Source organism: Dermacentor silvarum, chromosome 8 (genome assembly GCF_013339745.2).
Source record: "Dermacentor silvarum isolate Dsil-2018 chromosome 8, BIME_Dsil_1.4, whole genome shotgun sequence".
NCBI lineage: Eukaryota > Metazoa > Arthropoda > Arachnida > Ixodida > Ixodidae > Dermacentor > Dermacentor silvarum.
Window position 1 is genome coordinate 184731530 of NC_051161.1, and position 20423 is coordinate 184751952.

Below are 20423 nucleotides of genomic sequence, written 5' to 3' on the forward strand. Positions count from 1 at the left end.
TCGGCTGCTGTTTCGCCTAGTGGAAGTCCCCCGCCATGGCGGGTTAGTCGTTATGATGTTGCGCTGCCAAGCACAAGAGCGCGGTATCAAATCAAATCCCGGTCGCGGCGGTCGCATGTCAATGTGGGCGAAATGCAAAAACGCCCGTGTACCGTATTTTGCGTTCAACGGGTGGTCTAAATTATTCCTGCGTCCTCCACTACGCCGTGCCTCCTAATCATATCGCAATTCTGGCGCGTAAAAACCCAGGGTTTAGTTAATTATTCTTTGTGCAAATTCACGAGACTAGTGTACGTCGAAGCGATTTTTTCCCGCACGATATCATTTCAGAAATTAAATACAGCAAGAAACTTGCAGCACGTCGACGTGCTGCTTCTGAACGCCCTACATTTAGGCATAGCAACACACAATATAGAAGCAAGTTTATCTTGATCTCTTGTTGTATTTCCATTAACGTACCGTACAATTCGGAAACCAATTTCAGCAACGCACGCCTCCCCAGATTGGATCCACGTCTGCAACTCCGTCTTCCACCAGTGTTACCACGAGCGGAAGCAACACTTCTGTGCCGCCTGTGGCTCGGCGTGGCATTCACGAACGCCTATTCCTTCCGCATTGGAATGACCGACAGCCCCGCTTGCGACTACTGTGGCTGCGAGGAGACGATCAAGCACCTCCTCTGTGACTGTCCCCGCTACAATGTGACAAGAAAAGTGCTCGCGACTGCGCTTGAAGAACTGGACAATCGCCCCCTCACAGAGGAAAAAGTTTTAGGACCCTGGTCCAGACGGGCTTCGGTACTCAAGGCCTTAAGGGCTCTGCTGAAGTTCTTAAGGGCTTGTGAATTGTGCGACCGGCTTTGAACGTTGTAGCGCGTAGGGTCGCGTTATTGCGCGAATTTTTCTTACTTCATTTTTTTATTTACTTGTTTCTTCCATCACCTTTTATTCCCTTTACCCCTTTCCCAAGTACAGGGTAGCCAGCCGGTATTTACACTGGCTAACCTCCTAGTCTTTCTTTCTCTCTCTCTCTCAGAAAAAAAAGATTAAATAATAATGTGTGTGCCCTAGCGTCAGTACCATATCTTACTGAACGTGATGGAAGAATTCATGAAGTTCTGCTCTTCTTACGCCAAAGACGACACATTTCGTAGGTACGCCTCACGGATCCAGAAAAGAATGGCCAACCAGACCTCGACGTCACGTGGGAAATCAAAATTGGAAGTGCAGTTCTGGAAAGAAAAGAAAAAATAATATAGAGGTCAAACTGCATAGTTGCATTTTCCCTAGACGATATACCAGTAAATGCACACATGATATAGAAAAAAAGAGAGAGGGAGAGAAGCGCCTTCCTGGAGCCTGCGACTCCTCCCATGCTAACGTGTGCCCCTCTCCTCCCTGAAATCCACAAGCTGCCGCCCGTTTGTTATGTATATTTTTCTCACCTGCCATTTTTCTTGTTTATTTAGGCGTGACTTCGTGTTTTTGTTTATCTCAATTAGGTATATATGCTCTCGACTTTTCTTGTTGTCGTGAATGAATAAGGGTATACTTGCTTGTAGCCTGCGTATAGTGTGTTGAGTCCCTTCGTAAGGAAGTGCATTTCTCCTCTTTTTTTTTTCGCTGTCAAGGTCTCAAGCTGTACTATTATGACACACCCTCAAAGAGAAAATGTTTAAATTCAACTCTGGGTGCTTGCAATCTCACTCTTGATAAAAGCCGGTCGCCGACGAAACGTCCAAATAAATGTTTGTTTTCCTATTTTTATTTACATGTGTACTTTTTACGGTTTACTAAACACTGTCTAAAGAAAATGCACGCACACGCACACGCACACATACATATTTATATAAAAGTTTTTCCCGTAACTGGTGCCAAACTTTTAAAAAATATGGGTGCCACATAGGTGGACAATACCAACATAATGTTGTTTGCCGTTGATTGGAGCATGTGCGACTACGTTTTGTTTTTCGTCTAATTACATAATTAGTTATTATTGTTATTAAACGTCTTCAATATTATATTCTCAGCAAAATTCTCAAACAGAAAATTGCTGTTAATCATGAAAAATTCCCGATCTGTCTTTCTGTTGCTCTAGAGTGCGTGCTACATAAGTTTTTTCCTAGCCTGTAAGACGCCCGCAAAAGCACGGAAAATTGCCGCACAACTAGTCGACCTTATGTTTTTTGTAGGTTTTCCTTACCTGTTGGAAAACATTTTAGGCGGCACGTCTAAAGCATCAGAAAGCTGGATGGAGAATTCTTCATTACGGCCTACAATTTTCTGATTGGCAAATTTGCTCTCATTTTATTTGAGAAGTTAATTCATTCTACCCAGGGGCCGCGTCACCATTACGTCACGATCTCCCCGTACTTTGATGTTTCTTATTCGTCTTTCTGGCTCTAGCACGCACTCCCAGTGATGGTTTTCTACTTTATGCATGGGATGAGTTACCGAAATCATGTGCCATAATCACTGACGTGGCAGGCAGTGCGTCCGACATAGAGGCAATTATGCGAGTGACTATTACTCGCTGGCAGGAAGCATGGCTCCCTCGACAGGAAGGGCGCAACACAGATCGAGAGACGGTGATCAGGTGTGCGGCTTTTGTGTAGCCCCACTCTATAGGCAGGTAGTATTGCTTTCTTGAGCGCCGTCCAAAGACAACTCCACAAAAGTTGTGGTAGGTATGAAACATCTGTTTGGCGAACGCTGAAGGGATAAGTCGTACCGAAGGACGGCCGACTGTTCGGAGCTCATAGACAGGTTGCAGCTGGTGTAACGGCGGCAAGGCATGAAAGCATATGCATAAAACAGGTTTCTTAAGCGCTCCGTATACTCATACGTGATGCTCATACTGAATAAGCTGGTGGGTTACGGGAAAAGCCACTTCCTCTGAACACGCGAGCCACCAAAACTAGGTCGTCGGATATTGCTCGTCTTGTGATGCGAGCTTCAGATTCGCAGAAGAGCAGGCGCCGTGGCTTAGTTGGTTAAAGCGCCTGTCTAGTAAACAGGAGATCGTGAGTTCGAATCTCACCGGTGCCTAGGCGTTTTCCTTTTTTCTTTGTTAAACACGCATTTCATTTTTTTCCCTCCTCTGATGCCTGGTCGCGAATAATAGTGCATTGGAGTTTGTACGGTGACTTAAATATAGTAATTTAGCATTTGCAGCCAAGAAGTGGCTACCATGGCGACTCACACAAAGGCTTGCATCCCGTATTGAGCCATTGAAAGGTAGGATGCTTTATCTTGTTCGGCATTAGACGTTGCGAGAATCGCCGTTCCAAGGCAACCACCCGCACCGCAAACGTCGGGTGTGCGCGCCAAGCAGGCTTGTGGAGAGGGTGAGCCCTCCTTCACCTTCTAAACAAAACCAGGGCCGCTATTTTGTAGCGATGCCTTTAAAGTAATCATGCCTTTTCGCGCTTATCGTGCTTTGCCAGTGATCAGAGCGACGGTCCGCTCACGATATCAACGTTGATAACGCGAGCGGACCGTCGCTCTGACCACTGACAAAGCGCGATAAGCGCGAAAAGGCATTATGACATTAAAGGCATCGCTACAAAATACTGGCCCAGACGAACCCGATCTTTGGGGATGTTTATCATCGATTACCTTTCAAATAATGGTGCACAATGAGAATTGGTGGCGTAACACTCAATTATCAGAGGAATAATAAAGGTACGTTTGTCGTTGCGTAATTATGCAACTCGTGTATATTGTGAAAACGGTCAGAGGTGTAATATAAATCTGTTATAAATGTACAAGTGATGAGGACACACGTAATGTAATTGGGCTCCATTCTCGCGCTGCTGCTGCTGCTGATCATTATTTATTGGCTTCGCTTTTGAAATGGCACGATGACATGTGGTCTTGATTTATTCAGGTATTCTGTACATGTTTTTGACTCTAGCATTTTTGTATACTTCTGCTTAATCTTTTTTTTTTCATTTTTCTTAATCGAAACTAATCTGGACACGCCACGCCATCTAGGCGCAGTGTGTCCCCTGGATTTGCACGGCGTCCATGTCCATAATCGGCACCCATATCGCACCTTGCGTAACTGAAACCAGCGACTGCATACAGGTATGACCATTGCAGTAAGACAAACGGAGATAGATAATGCACTCTTTTTTCATGGGTAATAAACTTTTAAATGCCATTTACTTAAGAATATATTTGTGACCACTTTCACTGTTCCACTGTTGCCATGGCCACTCCGCGGCCGCAGCTTCTATGGTAACCTAATTTGTTTCAGAAATCAAATTGTTGTTAATTTTTATAGGCAATTTACACATACGCATTCACTTAAATGTAGAAGCTCATCCTGTAGTGAGCTTTAAAATATGTACCACGTAGCAGAGGTGCTGGTACGTGGAAAAGCACATACGCGCATGCACGCAGAGATACCTGCGAGCATGCATCCGATACAAAGAAAACATAATAACGAAGGCACGAAAACACATACTGTCATGGTTTTGTCATGTGAAACAAAAGCATCTAATTTTTTTTTTTTTGCTTTGGCATTTCTTTTCTTTTCCCTCCCTAAAAACTTTTTGAGGCAGTTTTGGTTCTGTCTCAAAGGCCAAGCTGCAATAAACAGCTCGTACTTAATCGTAAAGAGGCATCGTGTTGACATTAGACTTCGTCGGTTTTCCTTCAATGATGCTGTATGTAGGCGAACAACATCGACATAAAATTATGTGTGCTTTCTAATGCTGTATTGTTGTTGTTGTTTTTATTCTGTGCAGTCTAGTTTCGGTTCGCCGACGGGCTGAACCATCCACTCGTCTCATAAGACAAAGAGAGCACGCTTGGCTTTCTCGCACTTGCATGCATCCCATTCGCACATACATCAATACTGAGCTTAACTGTATTTTATTGGTCAGCTAGAGTGTGCGCCTACAACGAATGAATCTCGCCAAGAGTAGCGTTCCTCCAGTGCTGCCATGGTGCGTGCTTGTTTTTGAGTGCTCCGTTTTCGTCCTAGCACGGTTACTGTTGCTGTGAGCAATGTGTACTCCGTATCATATAATAAATACTCCACAATACGACATGCTATTTCAATGGTTGCCGAGTTATTGCGGAATTCTCGGCAATGACGGTGCAGATGACACTGCCACGCTTGGATGATCAAAACCAACAGCGGGTTCCTATACCACGCTCAAGAACCGATGCTCCGCGGCAACTTTAATATCTTGCTCGCCACATCACACTCCCGCGATGGAATTCACCGGGTTTCACCAACTCACGCTTGCACTTTTTAGACCATAACTTGCGACTTCGCCTACAACTTGGACTCTCCCGTCGCGAAACAACTTTACTGTGTCGCGTGTGGCTGGGCGTCGCCTTTAAAAACGCCTATTCATTTCTAATAGGGATGGCCAACAGTGCGGCGTGTAATTTGTGCGGGTGCGATGAGACTCTAGAGGTCCTTCTGTGTCACTGCCCATGCTTTGACACTCAACGACATACTCTACAAGCTAAACTCAACCTGTTAGATAACAGAGCGCTCTCAGAAGAAGAGATCCTGGGGCCAGGACATGCATTCTTGCATCTAAAAGGCCGCAAAAGCCATTCTGCGCTCCGTCAAGGATACACTGCATTGTACGAACGCTTGTGACAGCTGAGATTCCTCTGCGACGGACTCTGCAGATGACTGCCTCTATTGTGTTTTTTTTTCTCTTCTTATCTAATATTCCCCTTTCCCCCTCCCCAAGTGTAGGGTAGCCAACCGGCCACGCCCTTGGCTAACCTCCCTAGCTTTCTGTGCTCGTTTCTCTCTCTCTTTCTACCTCAGATTGTCTATCACAGTCTGTTCTTCGTGGTTACACGCGATGGGCAAGTTCACTTATTGCTGTGCGTGCGGGTAAGTTAGAACAGCGGGAGCAAGCAGTAAAAGGCCTCGTGTTTTAAGCGTTCCCTGTAGAAAATGGATCATTCGGCCGGTGCGCATGGAAATAAACAAAAATAAATAGCGGGTGCGTGGCACGTAGGAAACGCTTTTAGAAGCAATTACTCACTGTCTTAGCGTACCCGCTTCAAGTGAACCAAGTCCGTGCTAGTACAGAAACGAAATACGGTGGGAGGCGCAGGACTTCTCCGAGAATACTTTCCACGCTGCTGCGGATGCCTTCCATTGCTCCTTTGTACTAAACGTGCCGCGAAAAACGTTGAATAGACGTGGCTGACTTAACTGTCCTCAAGGGGCTGAATAAACTATTTGCAAGTTATCTCGAACTGTCGTCGACCAAGCACTATACGTGGGAAACCAACCACCTTTGAAACTGTAATGCATGCCACTGCCTATCCAACAGACAGCTGCGCCGTCTAACAGCATCGCGCGGAGCCAACCTGACTGGAACCGTACCATTGAATGCTGTGAAGATGTTGTAATTGAAATCTGAAACACTGGACGATGAAATGGTAAAATGAATCCGAATCGTATGTCGAACAGAAAAATTTTCTTCATGCGTGTTTTTTTTTTTGAGCTGATACATGTTTACCGTCTGCGATGGCTACTGAAGCGTTCGCTTATCCAAGTTTTAAGATCTCCCGCGCGATAAGGCGAAATGCGGAAGCGCCTTCTTGCACGGGTTTATTCGGATCACCGGTTCAATTATGCGAAATTAGGTAAAAGCAAGCAAAATGGCAAAGCTGGCGCGGGTATCCGAGCGCTCTGACGATATATGAAAAAGGCGTACTCGCCAATGCGACCGCACAACATGGGCCAAACATTCCCTTGCAAGTGCTGCAGTAGTTTGCTGAACTTGAAAGATTCTCTCAAGCTGAAATTTTAAAAAATAAATGCAAATCAAAGAAGTAATTAAATATTAGGCAATATTTCATTCCTCATCATGAGAAGGAATTTTCGAGAATAAAAATGGGTTGGAGTTCGATGGATTAAAAAAAAACAAAAATGGTTGAGCTCGCGAAGTATGTGCTGAGTCCACAAGCACAGTTTAGTTAGCAGAACAAAAACGATGCATTCGTGGGCATGAATTAGAAGCTTGTATGATAAAAAATGGAAGTCGTTGGTCTTATCTGCCAGAAACACGATCTGATGGTGAAGCGCGCCATCGTTGTAGAAAACTCCTGCTTGATTTGGAGCACTTGTTTTGATTTGATTTCCACTTAATCTTGTGCTTCAATGCATAAAGCGAAGTTTTGTTAAGAAACTAACTGGAGCGCCAATGCATTTCTCTGCGAAGTTCGGGAATTAATATCTCGAAACTGGTGTCATCCCATGAATTCGTTCCAAGTGGATCCGCCTTGCAAAATCCACGACTTCAATTTGTAAATTGCAATATGGGCCATTAGGTAATTAGTTAGAAACTTAATTAGTGATCTTTTTGTTAATTATTCAATTATGCATTTCAATTTCTTGCGCAAGTAATGTCCGCCTCTTCGAATAGACCAGCTCATGAGCTCATGAGTGTCACAGTCGTTCAAGCGACCTGCTTGAACGACTGTGACACTCCTGAGTTCTTTTGTGTATGTGCGTGTGTGTGTGTTTCTTTTTTTCTGATCTCCCTCTCTTTCTATGTGTGTGCATTTTTCTTTATCTTTCTCTCTCCCCTTCTCCCTTCACCAGTGCCGGGTAGCAAACTGGATATCTACCATCCGGTTAACATCCCTGCCTTTCCCATCTCATCTATCTCTCTCTTTCTCTCTGCCCTAGGCAACCTTTAAATTTTTCTTAAGGTGTTCGCTGAGACACCCTCTATAAATTCACTACAGCAATATTCACTATAGCAGACCCACCATAGTCACAGCTTCGCTGGCTTCCATTTTCACAGTAGTGGAAGGGCTCTGATTTTTTTTGTGTGTGTGTACGTCTTCACTCTGCAGTACTGTATTCCAATTATGTTATTCCAAGTAACCTCAAAGCAAGCCTTAACTGAATATTGTTCGCCCCACCTAGAACTTTACGTAGGTCTAATACTTACCTTCCAAACAATTACGCAGCTTAAGCCGATTACACGCACATGTTAAAATTTGTGCGAAGAAAAGCTTTCGTAACGCGGGGAGTCAAAAGCTATAAATTTTCCTATTTCATTCCTATGCCTTGCGCATAACGATTCTGCGCCCGTAATACGCCTTGAGACAAACGCGGAAATCATCTGAAAACGCGAGTTCGCTTTGTCAGGTTACCTGAGATTTTAGCCTAATGGTAAGAGCCTCTGGCTGGGACACTGAGATACGAAGTTTCGATCCTAACATCGAGCACTTTATACAATGCATGTTGTGAAGTGTAAGCTATTTGGCCAAACAGGAGCAGCATCCAGCAGCCACGGTCAAAAAGTCGGGAAGGTTCGCATACAAAGTTTTGCTTTCGTAAGTATGGCACATGAAATTTATAGCAGCAGCTAGGCAGGGCACCCTGCCTCTTTTGGATGACCTTGTCAGCAACTAAGTTTACATGGCGTTTCCGAATTACTGAAAAAAAGCGGCCAGAAGGAATGGCGTAAGGCTAATGCTGCATGCCCTGAAGATCTCCAGGCATTGTAAGGCCATAGGACCCAGCGAAAAGGACACTAGCAGCACATGTGGAAAGAAGCACGTCACCATGTTCACGATGGCTCTGTCGGACATGTACTGAATACCACTGTGACATCACTGTAATTACATTGGCCAGACCGTCCAATGCGTTAATGACAGGCTGCCCAAACACCGAAATCTGCTCCCTGGGGTCACTGGTGGCCACTTACCTCCGCATTGCAACGAGTGCGGCTGCACTGCAAATTTCAGATCTTCAAATGCTATCGACAGATGAAGAAGAAAAGGTGGACGGAAAATCTGTGCATGTCGAGGAATGTTTTGTTCTTATATTTCCTTTTATCAGCAAGGCGCCCTTCCAATAGAGGTTTTTCATGTTTTTCAATGGGTTATTGCGCGGTCACGGGACTTATTCGGGGACATTGCAGGCAGTGCAGGGGGCGTAGAGGCGTTCAGGCGTGTCTCCTTGCTTCTCCGACAGGAAGCGAGGCTCGCTCGAGAGAATGGGCGCGCCGTAGTTTCACATTAAATTATCAGGTGGACCGCTCGGGCATACGCAGCCATTTTGAACGTTGCTCCTCCTGCGACCTGTTTAACTTCACCAAATCGCCCCAGTGTAACACATTGGGCAGCATAATAAAAAATGATAGTTCGGAAAGATTTGCAGAACTTCAAGAACTTTAAGTTAGCAATGTCGAGAGGGTACTCCCTTCTCATAACATAAGGCGTTACGGCAACTGGCTATAACTTCCCTGCTGCGTTACAGCAGCGTCTTGGTCCGGACCAGAACAGCGCTTTAACGCACCATGGACGTTACCACCAAGTGCAGTAAATCGGTATGTTTGTGGAACAGATTTTAAAAGTGAAAAAGGGGGCTGACAAATGGAGTAGCACACGTTATATAAAGGTTATAAACAGGGACAAGGTGCCTCAGAAAGGCTGGCCAATGTTTCGATAGGAGAACCTATCTCTTCGTCAAAGGCGACCTTGATCGTCATCCTCGGCAGGTTCGTTTTAACAGGTTAGTAGAGTGACATCACGTCGATGCCGGTGGCGGCTGGCTGTAAAGGGAGAGACTGAAAAGAAAATGACCGGTCTCGTTTGACTGTCTCTAGAGGTGGCTTACAAAACGAGAGGACAAGAGCGGGCGAGCGCGAGAGCGGGAGAGCGGCAGAAAAAAAATAAACATGACATAGAGGGTGTTGGGGGAGCGAGAGGTTAGGGAGTGTTTATAGGTGTCGTAGGCGGCGTGCGTTTAGGGTCTATGAAGAGCCGGTCTGCTGATCAGTGTGCGAGTAAAAACAACACGAGTTCAAACAATGACTTGAGTAGCGTAGCTGCAACGCGTCAGGTAATTTTGAAGGTGTTAAGATGGCGACACGAATCTGGAGGGGAGGGGAGGGTGTAGTTGGAAGGCAGCAGCTGGGTCTTTCAAGGACCGTTAGCCTCAGTAGTTCGCCGTAGGCATCGTCAAGGCGGTATACAGAAGTGGCAGGACCCTGTGTGGTCGAGGCGCCGAAACAGATATCCTGGCGTCTGGGACTTTGGAATGTGTCGGTGCTGTAACTGCCAGCGATTTGGTCACTTAGCGAAAAACTGCCGAGGAACAAGGCGCTGCAAAATATGTGCAGAAGACCACGATCACAAAGACTGAAAGTCTATAAGACAGCCTAAGTGTGCGAAAACAGAAAGAAAAAGAAGAAACAGAAGGACGGAAAACAAGAAAGAAGAAAAAAACATATAAGAAAAGACATATATATAAGACATATAAGAAATGAAGGTTCGAGGGCATTCCTTTGGTATTCCAACCAATTGAAGAAACGAAAATGTTCTGGAAAGTAAACCCAATTGTTGTCGCCCCAGAAATCGTTACGCTAGCAAAGGACAAAGTAAGTTCTTTCCGAGTGAACCAAGACGGAAGTTTCTCAGTGGCATTCAGTTCTCTCGCCTCAGCCAAGAGTTTGTTGTCACATGTGCAGGAGCTGGCTTACTAGTGAAGCCATTTATTCCGGAGTAATACATACGAAATGTTGGCAAAATCAGACATGTCCCGCTACAATACACAGAATAACAATTAACAGAATATTTAGACAGGCAGGAGTGACATCAGCTAGACGCCAGACTCGTCATATACGCCAAGAAGATGGCACTGTGGAATCGCGCCCAGTGAGAAGTGTGATTTTGGAATTCCGCTATGACCGACCAATTCCAGAGCGAGTGTATCTTGGCTTCACTAGCCATCCAGTCAAGGAATATCTGGAGCCAGCCAGGCGCTGCTATAACTGCCTGCGATTTGATCACTTAGCGAAAAACTGCCGAGGAACAAGGCGCTGCAAAATATGTGCAGAAGACCACGATCACAAAGACTGCAAGTCTATAAGACAGCCCAAGTGTGCGAATTGCAACGGACGCCATACTGCATCATTTTTGGATGTCTGCAGAATAAAGCAGCAGCTCTTCAACATCAACACGACATAATCTATGGTCGCACCCAACAGCGTGGTGCACCGGAACCAAACAAGAATGCGATGAAGCCAGCCCAACCACCGCGGCCACAAGTGCCTAAACATCAGGACACCTCTATGACATACGCGAAAGTCGCAAGGGGACCACAAAACCGCGGACAAAGTTTTGGGACATCATCAAGCCAACATCAAGCTCGACAAGAACCTCAGGAAGGATCTCGTCAGAAGAGCAACCACGTGACTAACATACGACAGACTACAAGCACACCGCAACCAGTAAGTGTAGCGAAACAGGGGACCCCCTCAGCGTCTATTGCTGAACTTGTCATTCCAATGTTGTTTTCTGCTTTAAAAGCCATACTTGTCGCACTTCCACAGGCTAATAACCTACCGGAGGTCAAAGCCGTATAGTCGATATGGAACAAGTGATATTACAAAACGCTACGTCAGCCACTGCGCAGACGGGGCATGAATAATTCTTATCAAAATGTCGCCATATTTCAGTGGAATGCGAATAGTCGTCGCTCTAAGTGTGCGGATTTTAGAAAACTGGTGGCTCAGTTCTCCTTTCCAGTGTTATGTATTACAGAGGCCGGTGTAGACAATACTTTCGGCTAGCTAACTACGTTGTTTATACATCCTCTCGATCTTCAGGATTGAGCAGAGCGATGATCTGTTTGCGCAGAGACTGCCGTCAGCGCTATTAAGTGCTACAGCGTCAGACATCCCAGAATACGTAGCATGCGAAGTTCGGTTTGGCCACGTAAATATCACTATTGTCAGTGTTTACCTACAGCCTTCTACAAATATATCATTTTCCACATTGACGGGCCTCTTTCAGAAACACATAATACAGAAATACATAATATTTTGCGGAGATTTTAATGCACACCACGTCATGTGGGGAAGCGCCTACTGCGACCGTCGTGGAAATGAGCTAGAAAAGGCAATTCAGAAGAGTGGTCTGTGTTTGTTGAAGGACGGCTCAGTGACCTTCCTACGGGGTTTTAATTACTCCAGTTGCCTCGACCTCGCGCTCTGCTCAAATAATATTGCATGTGGAGCAACATGGAGAACAGACATTAAAACGAGGGGTAGTGATCACTTTCCTATCCAATACAGCATCCTAGACTACAATTTTTGACTTATCGGCGCTCTGCAAAAATATCAAATTGGCAGGCATTTCGATATCACATTACAAGTCAAGCTGATGCTGTCAGTGATACAGACAGTCTATTATCACTTATAGAAGACAAATTAAACCTTTGTTCAAAATTTGTTAAGATTCCTGATGCTTACGCTGGTGTAGACTCTGAATACGAGAGGACCAGAGCTATACGCCGCAGAGCTTAGAGAAAATATCGCCGTACAGGCCTTCTTGAAGATTAGCGAGAATGCCAAAAGGTGTATGATCGTATGGGTCGGCAGCTGGAGCGACTAGGTACAAAGCGCTGGCAGGAATTCTGCACTTCACTCACTCCCTTTACACCTGAATCAAAATTATTGAATGTTCTGCGCTCTTTAAGTGGACCAGTAATGCACCAACAGCCGTTCAGAGCTCCAGCTTTAGTCCAGAAAGTACCGGAAACAACTGTTTCAAACGAGTTCTGTCAGCTTATTACACGCCCAAGTGCAGCAGTAAACACATCTGAATACAGTAATTCTGTCGAAGAAGTCAACTCATCGATCAATTTTTCTATCAGAAGCGACCATCATGACCTAGATGAACCGTTTTCACTAGAATAATTAAAGAACGTACTTGTATCGTGCCGCCAGAGGACAGCAGCTGGACCTGAAGGGGTCACATATGCTGCCCTGAAAAACCTGGGTCCTGTAGCCACAAATACTTTATTAAGATTACTGAATGATGCGTGGATATCGGAACGTCTTCCTTCTTCTTGGAAAATTGCGCGAGTGGTTCCTATACTAAAACAGGGTAAAACTCCTTTATCGTTAGATTCTTTCCGCCCTGTAAACCTGACAAGTTGCGTTTGTAAACTTATGGAAAAGGTGATTGATGCTAGGCTTCAGTGGTGGACAGAATGCACCAACGCACTGCCCGAAAATATGGCAGGCTTCCGCAGGTGCTGGTGTACGATGGATGCTATTTTAGATCTTGGTACATACGTAGATCATGAGAGGAGCTGTGGAAGAATTACCATTGCAGTGTTTGTAGACATAAAACGTGCATTTGACACAGCCAGCCACATTCACGTACTGCGTGGGTTAATTCAGTTGGGCATAGTTGGCCGAACACTGAGATGAATTGCGGAATTCTTAAGAGACAGGAAAATCTATATTGAAACTGCTGATGGCAAAAGCAAAGAGCATAAAGTGAATCAAGGCGTTCCACAAGGTAGTGTACTCAGTCCATTTTTATTTAACTGTGTAATGGCTGAACTACCCCATATCTTGCCTGCTACCTTGAATTATTCACTATATGCAGATGACTTGTGCATATGGGCATCTCACACTAGTACTCCAGCCGTTCAGCAAAAGTTACAAGCTGGCCCAACAGTGAATAATGATTTTTTGAAAAGTACAGGTATGATTATTTCACTTGAGAAAACTGCTGTACTTCCTTTTACTAGGAAATGCCTCAAAAGATTCCAGCTCGTGCTAGACTCTCATCGTTTGCAACTTGTGCGACAACACAAGTTCTTGGGAATTATTATTGACAGATGGCTATCATGTGCTCCCCAAATAAAAGCATTAAAGGAGAAAGTCAACTCCCTAATCAACATTCTTCGTCAATTTGTTGGAGTGAGATGGGGTAGTTCAACCTCTTCTTTATTACGCATTCGCTCGACGATCATTAAGAATAGCATACTCTGCCCCTGTATTACATGAAATATCCCGTAATCTAGAGGAAACGATTCAAAGATTAATGGCCAGAAGCCTTCGCATATGTCTTGGCGTTCCCCGTGCATCTGCCAGTGCTTCGGTAATTGCTGAGCCCTGCCAATCAACTTTTCATGCACCAAGATTTACGGAAACTTGTCGTCACTTTTTTTCGTTTGGCTTTTTGATTAGCAACACGCTAATCATCCACTATGCCAATACCTTTAAGGTAGAACCGCTGCACGCATACATGATGAAATACGGCGGTGCAAAAATGTACTACCTGCTTACGAATACTGGCTTGCATGAGCAACTCATCCCCCATGGCGACTTGCAATTCCAGAAATAGTCACTTCAATTCCTGGAGCAGGCCGTAAATGTGATATGCCCGTAGTTGCAATAAAGCAATTAACTTGATCACATCTTTACACTAACTACGTAGATCGCATTCACATATATACCGATGGATCATGCTGGAAACAAAGCTCTACATCAGCGTTTTATATACCTGCATACAATGAGAAAAGAGTTTATAAGCTTTGCCAATTTACAACGTCCACAACGGCAGAACTTTACGCAATACTTTCTGCTTTACGCTACATATGTCAGCATTCAGGGCCTTTTCGGTGGGTAGTTCTGAGTGATTCGCAAGCCTCATTGCTGAGCTTAAATGAAATCAGCTTAAGAAAAGCAAACAGCACATTGTCATACGAAATGCAGAAGACATACGCCATAGCGAAAGATCTTCAATACGACATAACTTTCCAGTGGATTCCAAGTCACTGTGAAATCATAGGAAATGTAACGGCTGATGAAATGGCACGTGCAGCTCATCAAAAGAATGAATTATCACTTGTTCCTCTAGCAACGAGTGATGGCCGTTGTTTATTGAACAAAGTATGTGCTAAATTGTCCAAGAAAACTTGGTTCATAAATGATGCGCAAAACTCTCAATTATATAATATTGATCCTGGAATAGAATTCAATATTCCGTTTAAAATTAACCGATCGGTTGAAACAACAATACACAGGCTTCGGCTAGGCACTGCCTATACTAAAAGCTTCCTGTATAGGATAAGAAAACTAATAGTGCTACATGCTCATGTGGAGAGGCTGAAGAAGACATAGAACACCTTCTTATACACTGTAAGAAACATGATGCTCCCCGTAAGAAGCTTTCAGAAAAACTACATGACTTGCATAGACGACCACTATCCATAGGAAACATTTTGGGTCCATGGCTGACAGAAAAACTACAAAACATTGCTGCACGCGCCTTAGTACAATTTTGGAGGACTCAAAAATATCACAAAATTACTAAGTCAGATATCAGTTACTGCTGGCATTGTTATTGTTAACAGGCACTCTGGATTACATGTTTATTGTGTCTTCGTGTTCATGTAACATTTGTGTCTGTGTAAAAGACTGTTGTACTTAGAGCGCGGCATTCAAGAGGGACCTAATTTGCAAGTGCCCAACATCTTCTGTGTGAACATCTTGGTTTTGCGAACATATATGCTTTGTGAACTCAGGGGTTGCGTCTGAACACTTCAGTTTTGTGAGTATTTATGTTATGTGAACTCTTCTGTTGCGCGAACATTTATTTATATTGCAGTCAAGACTTAGTACGTGAATGTTCTTACATGTGGTTATTAGTCCATTTTTGTGATTTTAGACAACTTTCTGAGGACAACTATCATGTAAGAGAAGAGGAGTAGCCGGCGCCATATATAGGCACCAACATCTCCTTAAATACATTTATTTAAAAAAGACGGCATTGGAGGGTGACCTCAGAAAAAAAAACAGTGAGTGGGCTGGTGTACGTGGGAAAAACGCTCGTATGGTTGATCTATGCGTAAAAGCGTGTAAGAGCATAATAAATTGATTGGTAGGGAATAGGCAGGGAAAAACTGGAAATGGAGGAATAGGTGAGGTTGGAGAATCAAGGTAAGCTGGAGGCCTAACGTGTTTTGTGCCTTTGGTAATGGTATAACAATTTCAGGTTCAAGTTACAGCTTTTAGCGATTCTAAGTTTCCACGTGCCAAATTGATTCCCGTCTGGTGCAGGCACTTAAACTTCTGTATGACGTATGATTCTGTATATTTCTTCTCGCGAGGTGAACGGAAATTTGTAGCATGTAGAGCCTTGCTTCATCAAATATAAGACCATGTTAATTGAAGTGGCTGGCTACTGCTTTAGGTAAATTGTGTTTTGTATGTGCGGTATGGCCGTTGAGTCTTGCGTGAATTCCTTGTCCAGTCTCACCTATGTATTGCTTGTTACAAGCGGCACATTCTAGCCAGTATAGACTACGCTACTTGAGGTGCAGGTAAAACTCGAAGTTAACTTGTGAAGGTAATCCGACGCTGTACTTTTTTACTGTAGTAGTAGATTGAATATGCTTGCATGTCGAACACCTGGAGCGGCCACCGTGACCGGATGTTGGCTTCGTTCTTGTCCTTAGTTTGGCGTGTACAAGAATGTCCTTGAAATTATAGAGTTGCGTCTGAAGGCTACTCTGGGCGGGTCGGGAAATATCTTATTAAGTTTCTGGTTGCTGGTGAGAACTGGGTAGTATTTACTGAGGAAGTTGTTCACGTTTGGCAGTGCATTTGAGAATTTAGTGGTAAGAAGAGGCGTTGTTGTCCTTATCTGAGGGTGGGGTTTGAGGACCTCGGCTTGATCAAGTTTGGTTGCATCGGTGTAGGCTTTCTGAAGGGCAGTGTTACGGTAGTTTCTGCTTGATGGGGTTTCCTTAAGGTGATCGAGTCTGTCTACGTAGTCATGGTTTTGAAAGCAAATGCGACGTAGTCGTGTGGCTTGAATTTTAAAGAAGCTGCTGCCTTCCAAGTACACTTCCCTCCAGACTCCATGTCGCCATCCTAACATTTTCAAGATTACCCAACACGTTGCTGCTACGCTACTCAAGTCATTCGTTCAACTCGTCTTGTTGTTACTCGCACACTGACCGGCTGACCGGCTCTTCAAAGACCCCAAACGCACGCCACCTACAGCACCTCTGAATGCTCCCTAAACTGTCGCTCATCCAACACCCTCTATGTCGTGTTTCTTTTTTTGTTCTGCTGCTCTCCCGCTCGCCCGCTCACCCGCTCCTGCCCTCTCGTTTTGTAAACCACGCCTAGAGACAGTCAAACGAAGATGGTCCATTTCTTTTCAGTCTCCCCCTTTACAGTCAGCCGCCACCGACATCGACGTGACGTCACTCTACGAACCCGTTAAAACCAACCTGCCGAGAATTACGAGGCCGCCTTTTATAAAGATAGATCCTCCTATCGAAACGTTGGCCAGCCTTTCTGAGGCACCTTATCCCTGTTTATAACCCCTTGATTTTAGTAACTTAATGTCGTGGAAATTCCATCTATCTCTTGAAATATAATTTTAAAAAAATGCTGCGCAGTCTGTTACGCTGGTGAACTGCGATGAAGTTGGACAGATCGCCGAAGGAGGAATATTCAATATTCTTGGTAATGTGTACAAGGGTAGCGATGTGGGCTTGTGCTCTGATGATCTTGGAATAGCATAAAGCGCAGGCAAGCAAGAAAGAGGACACAAGAAGTAACAAACCAGACGTACAAGCGCTGACGGTCGACAGCAAACTTTGATATGGGGACCCGCTGTACTTATACCCGCTTGATCTGCTCGGTTTCTGCGGTTAAGCTTACAGTCCCAGATTTACTCTTGCCCATAATAGCGGTATCTTCTAGAAGGGGACAAATTCACACGTTTTGCAATGAAATGGTGGAAAATTGTCACCTGATACATATTTCACTTTGTTTCTGTGTTCTCTTAAGCATTCATTATAGCGTCTGCTGGTCTGGCATATGTAATATTTGCCACAGAATAGAGGAATCCGATAATCTGCCCCAGCTGCGTATGCGATAAGCTTATCATTTTTGTTTCTTGTCACAAACAGGTTTTCTAGTTATTTATATGATGTGTACGTTTGGACAGGATGGCTAACTTCATAGTTGTTTAAGGGAAGACCCGCACATTTCCTTGGCTCCCTATTTTCTTCAGGCTGTGTGACACCTGCAGGAATTCACGGCAACTTTTTTCTCGTCCCGGCTGCTGTTTCCTCTGTTGCAGGGGAAGTGTATTCCGAGCTTGCCTGCTTGAGCAGCCCTTCCGCTACTGACACCAGCACATGGTAAGGACATCCGGCCTCCTTCGGGCGCGAGGCCTGCTGCTTTGTACTTGCATTCACTAAACGTGTGACTGATTTCTTCAGTACAATTTTAAAACAGATGTCGGTTATGCAACTGTTTACTAACTTTGAATGAGGAGAATGAAATTGGACAACAGGTTTTGGGCTCATTGGCTGTGTGACCAACACGTCACGCTGTCAGTTACAACAAACTGAACGTCAAGGAACCGAAGTCTGTTATCGATTGGTAATTGAAACGTTACGTGAAGGGACCTCAAGTTTGCGAACAACGTTAAAAACATCGGTGCATTCATTCTGCAAACTCTGACTAAGGCACTCCACAAACGCTAAAAAATATTCAACAAGTTTAAAACGTTTGGCATACATCATCCCCTGATGAGCTGAGGAATGTTTCCATCTAATTGGCCTAAATATAGGTTGCTACAAAAAGGAGCCTCGCATGAGCCTAGGGAAACGCCTTTATTGTATAGGTACGACATGTTCTTGTGGATAAAGTTGAACACAGATAAAAACACCGCAATTTAAAAAAAAAACTTTTACTAAAGCACCCGCTTTGCGTGAAAATCTAGTAGCTCCGCCCTTGACATGTACTAGTGTCTTTGTGAGCGGTAACGTGCAAGAGGCCGCTCGGCGGAGGCGAAAGGCGAAGTCGTGCTCAAGGCCGGCCGACTACCCAGAGCTCATAGATAGGTTGCAGCTAGTGTCAGTCAAGCGAGGCGTTTAACAATGTGCATAAAACAGGTTTCTGAAGCGCTCCCTATACTCATACGTGATACTCAAACTGAGTGACCAAAACTGGGTCATCGGATATCACTCGTATCGCCATACGAGCTTCACATACATATACACGCGTCTACGTAGGCGCCGTGGCTTAGTTGGTTAAAGCGCCTGTCTAGTAAACAGGAGATCGTGAGTTCGAATCTCACCGGTGCCTCAAGGTACTTCATTTACACTTTCTTTTTTCATAGTTCACAGGACAATACCCGCGATTGACGTGAACGCTGAAAAGGCGATCAAACACTGGCGCCGTGGCTTAGTTGGTTAAAGCGCCTGTCTAGTAAACCGGAGATCGTGAGTTCGAATCTCACCGGTGCCTCAAGGTATTTCATTTACACTTTTTTGCATAGTTCACAGGACAATACCCGCGATTGACGTGAACGCTTAAAAGGCGCTCAAACACTGGCCCCGTGGCTTAGTTGGTTAAAGCGCCTGTCTAGTAAACAGGAGATCGTGAGTTCGAATCTCACCGGTGCCTCAAGGTATTTCATTTACACTTTTTTGCATAGTTCACAGGACAATACCCGCGATTTACGTGAACGCTGAAAAGGCGCTCAAACACTGGCGCCGTGGCTTAGTTGGTTAAAGCGCCTGTCTAGTAAACAGGAGATCGTGAGTTCGAATCTCACCGGTGCCTCAAGGTATTTCATTTACACTTTTTTGCATAGTTCACAGGACAATACCCGTGATTTACGTGAACGCTGAAAAGGCGCTCAGACACTGGCGCCGTGGCTTAGTTGGTTAAAGCGCCTGTCTAGTAAACAGGAGATCGTGAGTTCGAATCCCACCGGTGCCTAAAAGAAAGTCATTTCTTTTTACTCTTTGTATTATTGACAGGACAATACCCGCGATTGATGCGAACGCTGAAAATACCGTTATTCGACGGCGCCGTGGCTTAGTTGGTTAAAGCGCCTGTCTAGTAAACAGGAGATCGTGAGTTCGAATCTCACCGGTGCCTCAAGGTATTTCATTTACACTTTTTTGCATAGTTCACAGGACAATACCCGCGATTGACGTGAACGCTGAAAAGGCGATCGAACACTGGCGCCGTGGCTTAGTTGGTTAAAGCGCCTGTCTAGTAAACAGGAGATCGTGAGTTCGAATCTCACCGGTGCCTCAAGGTATTTCATTTACACTTTTTTGCATAGTTCACAGGACAATACCCGCGATTTACGTGAACGCTGAAAAGGCGCTCAAACACTGGCGCCGTGGCTTAGTTGGTTAAAGCGCCTGTCTAGTAAACAGGAGATCGTGAGTTCGAATCCCACCGGTGCCTCAAGTCATTTCTTTTTACTCTTTGTATTATTGACAGGACAATACCCGCGATTGATGCGAACGCTGAAAATACCGTCATTCGACGGCGCCATGGCTTAGTTGGTTAAAGCGCCTGTCTAGTAAACAGGAGATCGTGAGTTCGAATCTCACCGGTGCCTCAAGGTATTTCATTTACACTTTTTTGCATAGTTCACAGGACAATACCCGCGATTGACGTGAACGCTGAAAAGGCGATCAAACACTGGCGCCGTGGCTTAGTTGGGATTCCACTTGCGGCCACCGTAGTGTACGGTCGTGTAATGTCGAGCTCCTTTGGAGCAGCGAATGCGGCCCAGCAGGGCCGCGGAAACAGGACAGATGCCCAGGAGTCTAAAGAC

The 20423-nt window shown here is 44.8% G+C and overlaps 10 non-coding genes across 10 annotated transcripts; all 10 read left to right on the forward strand.

Annotated features, from left to right (window-relative positions):
- The first annotated feature begins 2973 nt into the window (after nt 1–2973).
- On the forward strand, nt 2974–3047 carry Trnat-agu (transfer RNA threonine (anticodon AGU)). The gene has a single exon. It is a non-coding gene; the product is annotated as a tRNA-Thr (tRNA).
- A 15807-nt stretch (nt 3048–18854) lies between these two features.
- Trnat-agu (transfer RNA threonine (anticodon AGU)) lies at nt 18855–18928 on the forward strand. The gene has a single exon. It is a non-coding gene; the product is annotated as a tRNA-Thr (tRNA).
- An 88-nt stretch (nt 18929–19016) lies between these two features.
- Nucleotides 19017–19090, forward strand: Trnat-agu (transfer RNA threonine (anticodon AGU)). The gene has a single exon. It is a non-coding gene; the product is annotated as a tRNA-Thr (tRNA).
- Nucleotides 19091–19175: 85 nt separating this feature from the next.
- Trnat-agu (transfer RNA threonine (anticodon AGU)) lies at nt 19176–19249 on the forward strand. The gene has a single exon. It is a non-coding gene; the product is annotated as a tRNA-Thr (tRNA).
- An 85-nt stretch (nt 19250–19334) lies between these two features.
- Nucleotides 19335–19408, forward strand: Trnat-agu (transfer RNA threonine (anticodon AGU)). The gene has a single exon. It is a non-coding gene; the product is annotated as a tRNA-Thr (tRNA).
- An 85-nt stretch (nt 19409–19493) lies between these two features.
- On the forward strand, nt 19494–19567 carry Trnat-agu (transfer RNA threonine (anticodon AGU)). Its single transcript has one exon. It is a non-coding gene; the product is annotated as a tRNA-Thr (tRNA).
- An 88-nt stretch (nt 19568–19655) lies between these two features.
- On the forward strand, nt 19656–19729 carry Trnat-agu (transfer RNA threonine (anticodon AGU)). The gene has a single exon. It is a non-coding gene; the product is annotated as a tRNA-Thr (tRNA).
- An 85-nt stretch (nt 19730–19814) lies between these two features.
- Nucleotides 19815–19888, forward strand: Trnat-agu (transfer RNA threonine (anticodon AGU)). The gene has a single exon. It is a non-coding gene; the product is annotated as a tRNA-Thr (tRNA).
- Nucleotides 19889–19973: 85 nt separating this feature from the next.
- On the forward strand, nt 19974–20047 carry Trnat-agu (transfer RNA threonine (anticodon AGU)). The gene has a single exon. It is a non-coding gene; the product is annotated as a tRNA-Thr (tRNA).
- Nucleotides 20048–20130: 83 nt separating this feature from the next.
- Nucleotides 20131–20204, forward strand: Trnat-agu (transfer RNA threonine (anticodon AGU)). Its single transcript has one exon. It is a non-coding gene; the product is annotated as a tRNA-Thr (tRNA).
- The last annotated feature ends 219 nt before the right edge of the window (nt 20205–20423 follow it).